This window comes from Sapajus apella, unplaced genomic scaffold, assembly GCF_009761245.1.
Source record: "Sapajus apella isolate SASKATOON/1434 unplaced genomic scaffold, GSC_monkey_1.0 scaffold45, whole genome shotgun sequence".
Taxonomy (NCBI): domain Eukaryota; kingdom Metazoa; phylum Chordata; class Mammalia; order Primates; family Cebidae; genus Sapajus; species Sapajus apella.
In genome coordinates this window covers 15668683-15683475 of record NW_022436985.1, presented here as the reverse complement: position 1 = coordinate 15683475, position 14793 = coordinate 15668683, and the positions used below count along the sequence as shown (strand labels likewise).

Below are 14793 nucleotides of genomic sequence, written 5' to 3'. Positions count from 1 at the left end.
GGTAGCTACGCTAAATAACAAAATGTAAATGAAACAGATTTCTATTGGAAGAAGACACTACCTAGGACTTTCACAGCTAGAGAGAAGTCAATGCTTGGCTTAAAAGTTTCAAAGGACAGGATGACTCTTGTTAGGGGCTAATACAGCAGGTTGAATTAGTAGGTTGAAGTTGATGCTCATTTACCACTCCAAAAATCCTAGGGCCCTTAAGAATGATGTTAAATCTCTCAAAATTGAGGTAAAACCACTGCCCGGGTGTACCCAGCCAACTTTATCCATCACTGTCGCCACCGCAGTAGGGAGGAGGGCCATGATCCAAATGAACCAGAGCAGCTGAGAAAACTGTCTATTGGTGGTCTGAGCTGTGAAACTACAGATGATCGTTTAAGAGAACATTTTGAGAAATGGGGCACACTCACAGATTGTATAGTAATGAAAGACGCCCAAACAAAACGTTTCAGGGACTTTGGTTTTGTAATTTATTCTTGTGTTGAAGAGGTGGAGGCAGCAATGTGTGCTAGACCACACAAGGTTGATGGGCATGTAGTGGAACCAAAGAGAGCTGTTTCTGGAGAGGATTCTGTAAAGCCTGGTGCCCAACTAACAGTGAAGAAAATTTTTGTTGGTGGTATTAAAGACATAGAAGAATATAATTTGAGAAACTACTTTGAAAAGTATGGCAAGATTGAAACCATAAAAGTTATGGAGGACAGGCAGAGTGGGAAAAAGAGGATTTGCTTTTGTGACTTTTGATGATCATGATACAGTTGATAAAATTGTTGTTCAGAAATACCACACTAATAATGGGCATAATTGTGAAGTGAAAAAGGCCCTTTCTAAATAAGAGATGCAGTTTGCTGGATCACAGAGAGGTCGTGAAAGTGGATCTGGCAATTTTATGGGTCACAGAGGAAACTTTGGAGGTGGTGGAGATAATTTTGGCTGTGGTGGAAACTTTGGTGGAAGAGGGCACTATGGTGGTGGAGGTGGTGGCAGCAGAGGTAGTTATGAAGAAGGTGATGGTGGATATAATACACTTGGAGATGATGGTGGCAACTATGGCGGTGGTCTTTGTTACAGTAGTAGAGGGGGCTGTGGTGGTGGTAAACCAGGATATGGAAACCTAGGTTGTGGATATGGTGATGGTGGTGGAGGACATGATGGTTACAATGAAGGAGGAAATTTTGGCGGTGGTAACTATGGTGATGGTGGGAACTATAATAATTTTGGAAATTATAGTGGACAACAACAATCAAATTATGGACCCATGAAAGAGGGCAGTTTCAGTGGAAGAAGCTCAGGCAGTTCCTGCGGTGGTGGTTGTGGATCTGGTGGTGGAAGTGATGAATATGATAGCAGAAAGTTCTAAAAACAGCAGTAAAGGGCTACAGTTGTTAGCAGGAGGGAGAGTGAATAGTTTTCACAAAAGCTGCAAGTTGAGACAGTTGTCCCCAGTGCATTAGAGGTACTGTAAAAATCTGCCACAGAAGGAACGATAATCCATCGTCAGAAAAGTTACTGCAGCTTAAACAGGAAACCCTTCTCGTACAGGACTGTCATAGCCACAGTTTGCAAAAACTGCAGCTATTGATAAGTACAATGTAGTGTCAATTAGATGTACATTCCTGAGGTCTTTTATCTGTTGTAGCTTTGTCTTTGTCCTTTTCTTTTCATTACATCAGGTATATTGCCCTGTAAATTGTGGTAGTGGTACCAGGAATAAAAAACTGAGGAATTTTTAACTTTTCAATATTTGTGTACTTCAGTCTTTCTACACTTTAGTACAGAAACTTTAACAAAATGCAGTTTTGAAGGTGTTTCCTTGTGAGTTAACAAGTAAAGAAGATCATTGTTAATTACTATTTTGTATGCATTTTACTAAAGTTAACTGTGAAGAAACACCTGCTGACTTGCGTTTAAGGGGAATCTATTCTCCCCATTTCCAAACCATGAGATGAATAGATGCTGACATGTGAAGAGAATAATATCTATGTATTTGCAGTGTGTGTTTTAGATAAATGGGATTGGGTATTTAAATTAGCATTTGTGAATTGAATAGCATTAAGATTACCTTCGAATAAAAAAATCTCAAAATTTATATTTGGCTTTTGCGTATTTTCTTTTAAAATGTAATCATATTATTTTAGTGTGTTAGACTTGCTGAGTCCTAGCTGTGTTTAGAACAATTCCATTCTACATTTACCTTGGTCAAATTTGAACTGCTGCCATAGGTTTTGGGTGTAAAGAATGTTTACTTCCCACCATTTAAAATTCTGAAAAAGGATAGTGGATGTTTTCCCTCTCCTATGTTAGAAACCATTCTTAAAAACTTTTCAAAATATAGGACGATTAAGCCTGCTATATCTGAGCAAAATTGATGGGTGCCTTTTTTTTTTCTTTTTTAAAGCGTAAGAGGCCCATACATCTTGAGTTATTTTCCTTGGTTTACATTTTTTTATTCAATTTCTCAGAGTGAGAGAATAAAAATAATGCATTATTAAACCCCTAACTGGCTGGCATGCTTTCCTCTTGGTACCCTATAGATTTTGCTAGATGAAACCAAGGATAGTTTAGGTATAATTGTCCAAAATAACCTAGCTGCAGCAGAAATGTAGCACAGTTGCTTAGTACAAGCTTCTCACTTCCTACAGACATGAATTCAAATTTGGATAGTCTGAGTTCTTAAATTCCCAAAGAACGCACTGTTATTTCCTGTGTATATTTTAACATAAATCATGTTGTTACCAATTTGTTTGAAAGGCCCTGGTTGAGAAGAGTTTTGGATAATAAGGTCATATCTATATATGGTATATATACACCAATGTCTACTGTTTTGCACCAGCTAGTGCTTACAATTTCATTCAAGCCCTGAGTATGTCCCCTGCCATTACTTTGGCAGTTGAACGATGAATTCAAGATTCTTATTTTTGTTTTAAGAAGTAATAAGCAAAACAAGCAATAAAAAGGGGAATGAGGCATGTCTGAATATGCTCTCTTGTTGCACTAATTCTGTGCCTCTGTGCATTAATATTTGGATGCATGCAATGCTAGCATGGAAATTGGTCTTCACACATACTGCAGTTTTCCAGAAACACTCACAAACCAATAAATGTAACAGACATTCCATTTGTTAATGGGCATATACGTGAAAAGCAGTTAGAAAATAGGCTAAGAGGAGATCGGGGGAAGATGGCCAACTAGGAACAGCTCAGGATTGCAGCTCCCAGTGAAAGTACAGATGGTGAGTGGACGCCGCATTTCCAGATGGACTTTTATTGCCCACAGACCAGGAGATTCCCAGGTGGAGGAGCCCCACGGGTTACCAGCACGGCTGTTTCGGCCCGTGCCCTGGCACAGCGGTTCTCTGTACAAAAGACACTGGCCCGGGTGCCCTCTTAGCTGGCGATTGGAGCCCTGAGATGGCAGAGTCGCCCATTCATCTGAAATAGTGAGCCAGGCCAGGAGATTCCTAGGCAAAAAAACCGCCAGGAATCTCAGCGCCGCTGTTTCAGCTGGCTCAGTGAGTCGCAGCACGGGAGATCCTGGCGCCTTTCCAACAGGTGACTGGAACACTGGGAGAGATTGACCATTCAACAAAAAAAAAAAAAAAAAAAAAAAAAGACTCTGAGTCAGGGAGCCAGGTAATCAGGCTTGGCTGGTTCCACCCCCCCCTCCACCCCACAAAAAAGAAAAAACAGTAATTGAAAACGCTCTGGGTTGAGAGTTTCACAGCAAGCACAGCTGAACCCGGGGCAGTCTGGCTCTGTAGGGGAGGGGCGTCCACCATAACTGAGACACTCCACCACTATGGAGGCAGTCTGCCATCACTGAGGCAGCATGCCATTGCTGAGGCAACCCACCACTGCCAAGGCAACCTGCCACTACAGAGAGAGTCTGCCATAACAGAGGTGGGCCACCATTGCCAAGGCAGTTCTAACTACACCCATATAAAAAGGACTGCAGGGAAGATCACACAGCAGCTGGGCGGAGCCCACAGCAGCTCAGCAAAGCCTCTGCAAGCAGACAGTGACTAGGCTGCCTCCTCGCTGGGCAGGGCAGCATTGAAAGAAAAAAAAAAGGCAGTGGCACAATGGAAACTCCTAAATAAAGCCCTAACTCCCTGGGACAGAGCACCAAGAAAAAAAAAAAAAAAAGGGAGTTTATGAGTTCTATTGCAGCAGACCTAAATGTACCTGCCCAGCAACTCTGAATGAACAATGGAGCTCACAGCTCAGGACTTGAGCTCCAATAAAGGACAGACTGTCTCCTCAAGCAGCTCCCTGACCCCCATACAACCAAAGAGTCACCTCATAAAGGAGAGAACAGACTGACATTTGGTTGGCATCATTCTGGGACAAAGATAGCAGAATAGGAAACTGGTAGCAACCCTTAGTGTTCTGCAGCTGATGCAGGTGATCCCCCGGCAAGCAGGGCCTGGAGTGGACCTCAGCAGTCCTACAGCAGAGGGACCAGACTGTTAGAAGGAAAGCTAAGAAAAAGAAGTAACTTCTGCACCCACAAACTGGAAGTTCACTCAGAGACCCAATCTGAAAGTCAGTAACTACAAAGACAACAGGTGGATAAACCCACAAAGATGGGAAGAAACCAGTGCAAAAAGGATGAAAACACCTGAAACCAGAACACCTCTCCTCCTAAAAGGGATCACAACTCCTCACCAGCAAGGGAACAAAGTTGGAGGGAGAACGAGTGTGATGAAATGACAGAATCAGACTTCAGAAGGTGGGTAATAAGAAACTACAGTGAGCTAAAAGGCCATGTTCTAAACCAATGCAAAGAAACTAAGAACCTTGAAAAAAGATCTGACGAAATGCTAACAAGAATGGACAACATAGAGGGGAATATAAGTTAATTGATGGAGCTGAAAAACACAACGCCAGAACTTCACAAAGCATACAAAAGTTTCAACAGCCGAATTGACCAAGCAGAAGAAGGGATATCAGAGATCAAAGATCAACTCAATGAAATAAAACGAGAAGGCAAGAATAGAGAAAAAAGGGTAAAAAGGAATGAACAAAGTCTCCAAGAAATGTGGGACTATGTGAAAAGACCTAATCTGCGTTTGATAGGTGTACCTGAATGTGAAGAAGAGAATGAATCCAAGCTGGAAAATACTCTTCAGGATATTATCCAGGAAAACTTCCCCAACCTAGCAAGGCAGGCCAATATTCAAGTCCAGGAAATACAGAGAACACCACAAAGATATTCGTCAAGAAGAGCAACCCTAAGGCACGTAATCGTCAGATTCACCAGGGTTGAAATGAAGGAGAAAATGCTAAGGGCAGCCAGAGAGAAAGGGTGGGTTACCCGCAAAGGGAAGCCCATCAGACTCACAGCAGATCTCTCAGCAGAAACCCTACAGAAGAGAGTGGGGGCCAATATTCAACATCCTTAAAGAAAAGAACTTTCAACCCAGAATCTCCTATCCAGCCAAACTAAGCTTCATAAGTGAAGGAAAAATAAAATCCTTTGTGAACAAGCAAGTACTCAGAGAATCATCACCACCAGACCTGCTTTACAAGAGCTCCTGAAAGAGGCTGTACACATATAAAGGAACAACCAGTAACAGCCACTCCAAAAACATACCAAATGATAAAGAGCATCAACACAATCAAGAATCTGCATCAACTAACGAACAAAACAGCCAGCTAGCATCAAAATGGCAATATCAAATTCACACATAACAATATTATCCCTAAATGTAAATGGACTAAATGCCCCAATCAAAAGACACAGACTGGTAAATTGGATAAAAAGCCAAAACCCATCGGTGTGCTGTATCCAGGAAACCCATCTCACATGCAAGGATACACAAAGGCTCAAAATAAAGGGATGGAGGAAGATTTACCAAGCAAATGGAGAGCAAAAAAAAGCAGGAGTTGCAATTCTCATCTCTGATAAAATAGACTTTAAAGCAACAAAGATCAAAAGAGACAAAGAAGGACATTACATAATGGTAAAAGGATCAATGCAACAAGAAAAGCTAATGATCCTAAATATATATGCACCCAATACAGGAGCACCCAGATACATAAGGCTAGTTCTTAATGACTTACAAAGAGACTTAGACTCCCACACAATAATAGTGGGAGACTTTAACACCCCATTGTCAATATTAGACAGATCAACCAGACAGAAAATTAACAAGGATATCCAGGACTTGAACTCAGACCTGGAACAAGCAAACCTAATAGACATTTACAGAACTCTCCACCCCAAATCCACAGAATATACATACTTCCTAGCACCACATCACACCTACTCTAAAACTGACCACATAATGGGAAATAAATCACTCCTCAGAAAATGCAAAAGAACGGAAATCATAACAAACAGTCTCTCAGACCACAGTGCAATCGAGTTAGAACTCAGAATGCCGAAACTAACTCAGAACTGCACAGCTTCATGGAAACTGAACAACCGGCTCTTGAATGTTGACTGGATATACAATGAAATGAAGGCAGAAATAAAGATGTTCTTTGAAACCAACGAGAATGAAGACAAAACATACCAGAATCTCTGGGACACATTTAAAGCAGTCTCCAGAGGAAAATATATAGCAATAAGTGCCCACATGAGAAGCAAGGAGAGATCTAAAATTCACACCCTAGCATCAAAATTGAAAGAGCTAGAGGAGCTAGATCAAATAAACTCAAAACCTACCAGAAGACAAGAAATAGCTAAGATCAGAGCAGAACTGAAGGAGATAGAGACACAAAAAACCCTTCAAAAAATCAATAAATCCAGGAGCTGGTTTTCGAAAAGATCAACAAAATAGACAGACCGCTAGCCAGATTAATAAAAAAGAAAAGAGAGAATAACCAAATTGATGCAATAAAAAACGATAAAGGGGATATCACCACATATTCCACAGAAATTCAAACCATAATCAGAGATTATTACAAACAACTCTATGCACATAAACTAGTAAACCTGGAAGAGATGGATAAATTCCTGAACACTTGCCTCCTCCCAAGCCTAAACCAGGAAGAAATTGAAACCCTGAATAGACCATAACAAGGTCTGAAGTTGAGGCAGCAATTAAGAGCCTACGACCCAAAAAAAGCCCAGGTCCAGATGGGTTCACAGCCGAATTCTACCAGACATACATAGAAGAGCTGTTACCATTCCTTCTGAAACTATTCCAAATAATACAAAAAGACGGAATCCTTCCCAAATCATTTTATGAGACAAACATCATCCTGATACCAAAACCCGGCAGATACTCAACAAGAAAAGAAAACTTCAGGCCAATATCCATGATGAACATAGATGCAAAAATCTTCAATAAAATACTGGCAAGCCGACTGCAACACCACATCAAAAAGCTTATCCACCATGATCAAGTAGGCTTCTTCCCGGGGATGCAAGGCTGGTTCAACATACGCAAGTCTATAAACGTAATTCACCACATAAACAGAAGCAAAGACAAAAACCACATGATTATCTCAATTGATGCAGAGAAGGCCTGTGACAAAATTCAACAGTGCTTTATGATAAAAACCCTCAATAAACTAGGTATTGATGGAACGTATCTCAAAATAATAAAAGCTATTTATGACAAACCAACAGCCAATATCATCCTGAATGGGCAAAAAATGTAAGCATTCCCTTTGAAATCTGGCACTAGACAAGGATGCCCTCTCTCACCACTCCTATTCAATATACTACTGGAAGTTCTAGCCAGAGCAATCAGGCAAGAAAAAGAAATAAAGGGTATTCAAATAGGAAAGGAGGAAGTCAAATTGTCTCTATTTGCAGATGACATGATTGTATATCTAGAAGGCCCCATCGTCTCAGCCCCAAATCTCCTGAAACTGATAAGCAACTTCAGCAAAGTCTCAGGACACAAAATCAATGTGCAAAAATCACAAGCATTCCTATACACTAATAACAGACTTAAAGAGAGCCAAATCAAGAACGAACTGCCATTCAAAATTGCTACAAAGAGAATAAAATGCCCAGGAATACATGGGCATGAAGGACTTCTTGCCTTGTCCTTCATGAAGGACAAGGAACATGAAGGACTTCTTCAAGGAGAACTACAAGCCACTGCTCAACGAAATAAGAGAGGACACAAACAGATGGAAAAGCATTCCATGTTCATGGTTAGGAAGAATCAATATCGTGAAAATGGCCATACTGCCCAAAGTAATTTACAGATTCAATGCTATCCCCATCAAGCTACCAATGACCTTCTTCACAGAATTGGAAAAAAACACCTTAAACTTCATATGGGACCAAAAAAGAGCCTTCATAGCCAAGACAATCCTAAACAAAAAGAACAAAGTGGGAGGCATCACACTACCAGACTTCAAACTATACTACAAGGCTACAGTAATGAAAACAGCATGGTACTCGTACCAAAACAGAGATATAGACCAACGGAACAGAACAGAGGCCTCGGAGGCAACACAACATATCTACAGCCATCTGATCTTTGACAAACCTGACAAAAACAAGCAATGGGGAAAGGATTCCCTGTTTAATAAATGGTGTTGGGAAAACTGGCTAGCCATGTGCAGAAAGCAGAAGCTGGACCCCTTCCTGATGTCTTACACTAAAATTAACTCCAGATGGATTAAAGACTTAAACATAAGACCTAACACCATAAAAACCCTAGAAGAAAATCTAGGCAAAACCATTCAGGACATAGGTGTAGGCAAGGACTTCATGACCAAAACACCAAAAGCATTGGCAACAAAAACCAAAATAGACAAATGGGACCTAATCAAACTCCACAGCTTCTGCACGGCAAAAGAAACAGTCATTAGAGTGAATCAGCAACCAAGAGAATGGGAAAAAAATTTTGCAGTCTACCCATCTGACAAAGGGCTGATATCCAGAATTTACAAAGAACTAAAACAGATCTACAAGAAAAAAACAAGCCCATTCAAAAGTGGGCAAAGGATATGAACAGACACTTTACAAAAGAAGACATACATGAGGCCAAGAAATATATGAAAAAATGCTCATCATCACTGGTCATTTGAGAAATGCAAATCAAAACTACATTGAGATACCATCTCACAGCAGTTAGAATGGCGATCATTAAAAAATCTGGAGACAACAGATGCTGGAGAGGATGTGGAGAAATAGGAACACTTTTACACTGTTAGTGGGAGTGTAAATTAGTTCAACAATTGTGGAAGACAGTGTGGCAATTCCTTAAGGACTTAGAAATAGAAATTCCATTTGACCGAGCAATCCCATTACTGGGTATATATCCAAAGGATTATAAATCATTCTACTCTTAAAGACACATGCACATGAATGTTCATGACAGCACTGTCTACAATAGTAAAGACCTGGAACCAACCCAAATGCCCATCGATGATAGACTGGACAGGGAAAATGTGGCACACATACACCATGGAATATTATGCAGCCATCAAAAATGATGAGTTCGTATCCTTTGTAGGGACGTGGATGAACCTGGAAACCATCATTCTCAGCAAACTGACACAAGAGCAGAAAATCAAACACCGCATGCTCTCACTCATAGGCGGGTGTTGAACAACGAGAACATGTGGACACAGGGAGGGGAGCACTATACACTGGGGTCTGTTGGGGGGAAATGGGGGAGAGACAGGGGGGTGGGGAGGTGGGGAGAGATAGCAAGGGGAGAAATACCAGATATAGGTGAAGGGGAGGAAGGCAGCAAATCACACTGCCACGTGTGTACCTATGCAACAATCTTGCATGTTCTTCACATGTACCCCAAAACCTAAAATGCAATAAAAAATATAATAAAAATATAAATAAAAATAAAAATAAAGAAAATAGGCTAATATTAGAAAATGGTTAAGTCCTTAATAACTTCAAATGTGGTTATATAATGAACACTGTCAACGTTCATAACTTAAACCTGGGTACCTGGTCAAAATAATGCTTGGTAAATATTTTATTATAATTGAGCTAAATTGTCCCAAGTTCTTTTATTCACAGAAATAAAGTTTAAAGGAATTTGGGGGGGTAGAAAGAATGATGCTAAATCTACTCTTCCTGTGCTCTATAAATGGAAGAACAAAGCCTGGATGACAGTACATCTGTTTACAGCATGGTTTACTGAATATTTTAAGCTCAATTTTGAGATCTATTACTCAGGGGGAAAAAAATACTTTCAAAATATTTCTGTTTATTGACCATCTGCCTGGACACACAGAGTTCTTATGGAGATGTACAAGAAGATTAATGTTGTTTTTACATCTGCTAACACAACATCCATTCTCTAGGTCATAGATCAAGCAGTAATTTCAACTTTCAACTCTTAATTTTTTTCTTTTTCTTTTTTTTTTTTTTTTTTTTTTTGAGACAGAGTTTTGCTCTTGTTGTCCAGGCTGGAGTTCAACGGCGTGATCTTGGCTCACTGCAACCTCCTCCTCCCAGGTTCAAGCGATTCTCCTGCCTCAGCCTCCCTAATAGCTGCGATTATAGGCACCCGGCTAATTTTTTGTATTTTTAATAGAGATGGGTTTCATTATGTTGGCCAGGCTCATCTCTAACTCCTGACTTCAGGTGATCCACCCACCTCGGCCTCCCAAAGCGCTGGGATTAGAGGCTGAGCCACTGTGCCCAGTCAAGTCCTAACATTTAAGAAATATATTTTGTAAGGCTATAGCTACCATAAATAGTGATTCCTCTGCTGGATCTTAGAAAAGTAAATTGAAAACCTTCTATAAAGAATTCACCCTTCTAAGTACCATTAAGAACATTCCTGACTCACAAAAGGGCAAAATATCAACATTAACAGTAGTCTGGAAGAAGGTGATTCCAACTTTTATGGATGATTTTGAGGGTTCAAGACTTCTGGTGGAGGAAGTCACTGCAGATATGGTGGAAATAGCGAGAGAACTATATAGAAGGGGAGGCTGGAGATATGACTGAATTGCTGCACTTTTACAATAAAACTTAAAGAGGTGAGGACTTCCTTCTTATGGATGAGCAAAGAAAGTGGTTCCCTGAGATGGAATTTACTCCTGGTGAAGATTCCGTTAACATTGTTGAAATGACAACAAACAGTTTAGGATATTTCATAAATTTAGTTGATAAGGCAGGTGCAAGGTTTGAGAGGATTGACTCTATGAAAGAAGTTCAACTGTGGGTTAAATGTTATCAAACTGCATTGCATGCTACAGAGAAATCTTTCATCAAAGAAGAGTCCATGGATGCAGCAAGCTTTACTGTTGTCTTATTTTCAAAAATTGCACGCCTGCCTCAACCTTCATCAACCACCTCCCTGATCAGTCAGTAGCCATCAACAATGAGGCAAGGCCCTCCACCAGCAAAAAGATTACCACGTGCTGAAGCCTCAGGTGGTAGTATTTTTTAGCAATGAAGTATTTTTCTTATTAAGAAATATACATGGGCCGGGCACAGTGGCTCACGCCTGTAATCCCAGCACTTTGGGAGGCCAAGGGGGGCGGATCACGAGGTCAAGAGATCCAGACCATCTGGCCAACACGATGAAACTCCGTCTCTACTAAAAATACAAAAAAATTAGCCAGGTGTGGTGGCACATGCCTGTGGTCCCAGCCACTCGGGAGGCTGAGGGAGGCTGAGGCAGAAGAATTGCTTGAACCCGGGAGGGGGAGGTTGCAGTGAGCCGAGATTGCACCATTGCACTCCAGCCTGGTAACAGAGCAAGACTCCGTGTCAAAAAAAAAAAAGGAAAGAAAAGAAATATATGTGGTTTCTTCAGATATAATACTATTGCACACTTAGACTATACTATTGTGTAAACATAACTTTTATATGCACTGAGAAGCCAAAAAAAATCACGTGACTTCCTTTATTGTGATATTCTGTTTATTGTAGTGGTCTGGAACTGAACTTACAATATCTCTGAAGTATGCCTGTATCTATCATTTTTTTCTCAGAGCTAGACAAGTTAACTATATATTTTGTATGAAACAACAAGCAATAATATCAATGGAAACACTAAAAAATAACAATGGGGAAGGGAGGCTAGCCCCCCACCCCCAGATATTAAAACGTATTATAAAGCCTTCAGTATAAGCATACAAATTGATAGATAGACCAATAGAAAAAGAAATTAAAATCCAAAAGTATACTACACTGAATACAGAAGTTTAGAATGTTATAAAAGCAGCATCTCAAATCAGTAGGGAACAAATGTACTGTCTAAAGGACATCTGGTTAGTTATGCATAAAAATGTAAAACTGGAGTCATTTCTTTCACTATATGCCAGAATTAATTCCAAATGAATCTAAATGTTAAATAAATGAATAAACAAATGATATAAGTATTATTAGAAAGCCTGGGTTACTCTTTTGTTACCTGGAATTTGAGAAAACTTCTTTGACTTAAAATCCAGAAGTGATAAAGGAAAAGTGATAAATTTGATCACAAACAAAAAAGAAACTTTTGTACTGAAAAATAACACGAGCAAAATCAAAAGACAAACATAAACTTTTGTGGAGGTTTCTGGGGAAAGATTTGCAATATAAATTATTTGTAAGGTCTTAAATCTCTAATAGAGAATTGTTAGAAAAGAATATGAAGATACCTATAGAAAAATGGGCAAATGATACAGTTCACAGAAAAAGAAAAGTAAATGTCTCGTAAACATATGGGCAAAATTCCAAATATTTAACAACATGCTCTGTGGTGAGGCTATGGAAAAACAGACACCCTTATACTTTGCTGTTGTAAATGTAAAGTAGTACAATCCCCAAGGAGGGGAATTCAGGCAATGTCTAGAAAAATTACATATACTTCTATAAATTGACTCAGCAATCCCACTTCTAAGAATTCTACCAAAGATACACTAGCAAAGAAGTAAAATGATGTAAGTAAGCATAAGGGCATTTATTGTAGCACTTTTTGTAATAGCAAAAGACTGGAAACAACTCAATGCCTATCAATAGGCTACTGCTTGAATAAACTATGGTACATGCACAAAATGGTATGATGCTGAGATGAGAAAGCTCTGTGTTGTTATATAGCAGTACTCTCAGCTGGAGATCATTTTGCCATAGAGTTTTCTCCAAAATATATTGTTAAGTGAAAAAAAGCAAGGGCAAAGCAGTATGTATGCACATGTATAAGGCTTGTGCCTTTTAACTAAGAAAGAAGAAAACACAAATACATATAATTGTATGCTTATATGAATACATTTTTGATTCAATGGAAGGATATTCAAATATAACAACATGATCATCTGTAAGCAGTGTTTCTAAATCTCTTTATTATCTTCCTGAAGGAAAAATTAAAGTGTTTAAATTCTCTCTAATGACAGAAATTAAATACTAAGAACCAAGATTTCATTGTGTAAATTTGAGATTTGGAGGGCCACAAACTATTATGACTATTCAAATTTTTTCCCACAACACCCAAAAAAAATTTTACCCCCTTGGGAAGAGTAAAGGTACCCATTGAGGGTACATGCTCTAAGAAAAGGGAGGGAATAGAGTAGAGGGGGCAGAAGTGGAAGCAAGACTTCTGCTACAATCTGAATGTGTCCCTCCAAATTCATATGTTGAAACTTAATTACCAGTGTCATAATATTAAGGGTGGGGCCATGTGAAGACATAGAGGTGATGTCCTCAGGAGGATGTAGCAACAAGGTGCCATCTTAGAAGCATAGAGGAGGCCTCACCAGACACTGAACCTGCTGGCACCTTGATCTTGAACTTCCCTGCCTCCCAAACTGTAAGAAATCAATTCCTATTATTTATAAATTACCCAGTCTCAGGTATATTGTTATAGCAGCATAAGCAAGCAAATTCTCTGATTATTTTTTGTTCATAGGATTTATTGAGAAACCAAGTAAATGTTTTACATAATTATTAAAAAATTAATTTAAAATGGAAAATAAAACTAAACTCTAAAAATAAAAAGTGAATAAAACAATCTCTCTCCCCAAAGGTATATAGCCTAAGAATAAAAATAACTGCAGGGAAATCCTAAACTACATTCAATAATAATATTGTTAATAATAATAATGATATTATTTTGAAATTTATATGTGGTAGATAAAACAGTAATTATTATTATATATATATATATTATTGTACTTTAGGTTCTGGGGTACATGTGCAGATCATGCAGGATTGTTGCATAGGTACATACATGGCAATGCTGTTTGCTGCCTCCATCCCCCCGTCACCTATATCTGGCATTTTTCCCCATGTTATCCCTCCCCAACTGCCCTACACCCCACTGTCCCCCCCAGTCCACCCCAACAGACCCCAGTGTGTGATGCTCCCCTTCGTGTGTCCATGTGTTTCACTCTTCAACATCTGCCTATGAGTGAGAGCATGTGGTGTTTGATTTTCTGTTCTTATGTCAGTTTACCGAGAATGACGGTATCCAGATTCATCCATGTCCCTACAAAGGACACAAACTCATCTTTTTTTTATGGCTGCATAGTATTCCATGGCGTATATGTGCCACATTTTATTTATTCAGTCTATCATTGATGGGCATTTGGGTTGGTTCCAGTTCTTTGCTACTGCAAACAGTGCTGCAATGAACATATGTGTCCATGTGTCTTTATAATAGAATGATTTATACTACTTTGGATATATACCCAGTAATGGGATCGCTGGATCAAATGGAATTTCTATTTCTAGGTCCTTGAGGAATCGCCACACTGTCTTCCACAATGGTTGAACTAATTTACACTCCCACCAACAGCATAAAAGAATTCCTATTTCTCCACATCCTCTCCAGCATATGTTGTGTCCAGATTTTTTAATGATTGCCATTCTAACTGGCATGAGATGGTATCTCAATGTGGTTATGATTTG

The 14793-nt window shown here is 39.4% G+C and overlaps 1 pseudogene across 1 annotated transcript in view; it reads left to right on the top strand.

The window, feature by feature from the left end:
- LOC116524375 overlaps positions 1-3111 on the top strand; it is a 45985-nt pseudogene extending 42874 nt beyond the window's left edge. Inside the window, exon 4 of the transcript XR_004257304.1 lies at positions 239-3111. The product of XR_004257304.1 is annotated as a heterogeneous nuclear ribonucleoprotein A3-like (transcript). The remainder of the gene's footprint in view (positions 1-238) is intronic.
- Positions 3112-14793: the final 11682 nt, after the last annotated feature.